Below are 2,880 nucleotides of genomic sequence, written 5' to 3'. Positions count from 1 at the left end.
CACTGGCCCATTCTGGAGAAGACTGGACAACCCTGATCTAAAGCAAATAACCACCGAGGTAAGTGCCACTTTGTGAGTTCTGAATCCGTCATGCCGGCTCGACGTCACTCGATGAACAGGGAAGGAACCCGGAGATGAGAAGACTTCCCACGGTTGAGGAATGGCAATTTCAGGTTGAGGGTACGTTTGCTTTGCGTTTTCCCGCTTGGAGGTGGGGAATTACAAGTCGCAACCTCGAGTCAAGCGCATCATTACTCTTGTCTTCTTGATGAAGGAAAGAGCCAGGCTTCCACATTCAGTGGAAAAGCAGAGACTGCCTGTGATTTTGCAAGCAGCTGTTATCTGCCTTGCTACAAAAGCTCAATGGAAGGGAAACCGCTCCCAGTTGACCTGGGTTCGATTCCCGGCCAATGCACCGATTGTAACTTGGAGCGTCTCGTGGTATTTCATGGTAGTTGGCGGATAAGGAAGGAATCACCTGCCTGAGAATGAGTTGGTCAACAGAATGTGCCATGGGCTTCTCTGCAGGCCTCCTACGACTCTTTCTGCTTCCCACTTGAGTTCTTAGTGCTCTCTTTGCTGTTTGTAAACACGTCATTATGCAACAGGGCACGTTTGACCCGTGAACAGGGGCGAAAAGGTGAGAACATGCGGTCTCTCCGTGTCTGTCTCTTGTTAGCGACAAGCTAGCATGCAAACTGTGATGAGAGGTGTCCATTTTCCGCGATCAGCCATCTATATAGTCAATGTTTTATATTTAATAAGCAAATATGTCTATATGCTGATTGGTCTTCAGCAGCGTTGTCCAATCTTCAGCTTTTGGTTCCAATCTAGCAGGAGCCACACCTGATTCCAATTGTTGGCTCCGCTGATCTTGGCTTTCAATAGACTAAAGTGTGGCTTCTGCTTGGTTAGAATGACAACCTGCAACCACACTGGCCCATTCTGGAGAAGACTGGACAACCCTGATCTAAAGCAAATAACCACCGAGGTAAGTGCCACTTTGTGAGTTCTGAATCCGTCATGCCGGCTCGACGTCACTCGATGAACAGGGAAGGAACCCGGAGATGAGAAGACTTCCCACGGTTGAGGAATGGCAATTTCAGGTTGAGGGTACGTTTGCTTTGCGTTTTCCCGCTTGGAGGTGGGGAATTACAAGTCGCAACCTCGAGTCAAGCGCATCATTACTCTTGTCTTCTTGATGAAGGAAAGAGCCAGGCTTCCACATTCAGTGGAAAAGCAGAGACTGCCTGTGATTTTGCAAGCAGCTGTTATCTGCCTTGCTACAAAAGCTCAATGGAAGGGAAACCGCTCCCAGTTGACCTGGGTTCGATTCCCGGCCAATGCACCGATTGTAACTTGGAGCGTCTCGTGGTATTTCATGGTAGTTGGCGGATAAGGAAGGAATCACCTGCCTGAGAATGAGTTGGTCAACAGAATGTGCCATGGGCTTCTCTGCAGGCCTCCTACGACTCTTTCTGCTTCCCACTTGAGTTCTTAGTGCTCTCTTTGCTGTTTGTAAACACGTCATTATGCAACAGGGCACGTTTGACCCGTGAACAGGGGCGAAAAGGTGAGAACATGCGGTCTCTCCGTGTCTGTCTCTTGTTAGCGACAAGCTAGCATGCAAACTGTGATGAGAGGTGTACATTTTCCGCGATCAGCCATCTATATAGTCAATGTTTTATATTTTATAAGCAAATATGTCTATATGCTGATTGGTCTTCAGCAGCGTTGTCCAATCTTCAGCTTTTGGTTCCAATCTAGCAGGAGCCACACCTGATTCCAATTGTTGGCTCCGCTGATCTTGGCTTTCAATAGACTAAAGTGTGGCTTCTGCTTGGTTAGAATGACAACCTGCAACCACACTGGCCCATTCTGGAGAAGACTGGACAACCCTGATCTAAAGCAAATAACCACCGAGGTAAGTGCCACTTTGTGAGTTCTGAATCCGTCATGCCGGCTCGACGTCACTCGATGAACAGGGAAGGAACCCGGAGATGAGAAGACTTCCCACGGTTGAGGAATGGCAATTTCAGGTTGAGGGTACGTTTGCTTTGCGTTTTCCCGCTTGGAGGTGGGGAATTACAAGTCGCAACCTCGAGTCAAGCGCATCATTACTCTTGTCTTCTTGATGAAGGAAAGAGCCAGGCTTCCACATTCAGTGGAAAAGCAGAGACTGCCCGTGATTTTGCAAGCAACTGTTATCTGCCTTGCTACAAAAGCTCAATGGAAGGGAAACCGCTCCCAGCCTTTTTCGGCCGCAGACCTCTTGCAGACCTCTCGAGGTGAACTCGGCGAGCAGTACTTTACGGAAAATTTTCCAGTCACGCACAGAGTCTTGTTGAGCAACGAAAGAGCCAGGCTTCCACTTTCTGGGGAAAACCAGAGACTCCCTTTCATTTGGTAAGCAAATATTAACTGCTTTGCTACAAAAGAAGGAAATCTCCTCTGTAAAGGAGGTCTCGCTTTCTGGCTGTTCCTAGAGGACCTGATCCTACAGTGATGACAACCGCTCAGTCATTAAAGCAAAGTTCAGAATTTCTAGCTTGTTTCTGCCCGGTCTCGAACCAGGGACCTTTTGCGTGTGAGGCAAACGTGATAACCACTACACTACAGAAACCACGGTGCGGTGGCACTTTGGTGGTGCACATACATACACTTTGTTCACCAGAGCTGAATGGTGCAGCGTGGCATTGGTGGTATAGTGGTGAGCATAGCTCCAGTCCAAGCAGTTGACCCGGCTCCAATTCTTGGCCCGTCCACGGGTTGTAGCTTGGAGCTTCTCCAGGTACTTTATGGTAGTTGGCACAAAACGAAGGAATCACCTACCTGAGAATGAGTTGGTCAACAGAATGTGCCATAGGCTTCTCTGCAGGC

General features: G+C 48.6%; 1 non-coding gene across 1 annotated transcript; it reads right to left on the bottom strand.

Moving 5' to 3' along the window:
* Positions 1-2,550: 2,550 nt before the first annotated feature.
* On the bottom strand, positions 2,551-2,623 carry trnav-cac (transfer RNA valine (anticodon CAC)). Its single transcript has one exon. It is a non-coding gene; the product is annotated as a tRNA-Val (tRNA).
* Positions 2,624-2,880: the final 257 nt, after the last annotated feature.

The sequence above is a fragment of the Ictalurus punctatus genome, unplaced genomic scaffold (assembly GCF_001660625.3).
Source record: "Ictalurus punctatus breed USDA103 unplaced genomic scaffold, Coco_2.0 Super-Scaffold_100068, whole genome shotgun sequence".
In the NCBI taxonomy this organism is placed as follows: Eukaryota; Metazoa; Chordata; class Actinopteri; order Siluriformes; family Ictaluridae; genus Ictalurus; species Ictalurus punctatus.
Note: the sequence above shows the minus strand (reverse complement) of the source record. Positions and strands in the feature narration are given on the sequence as shown.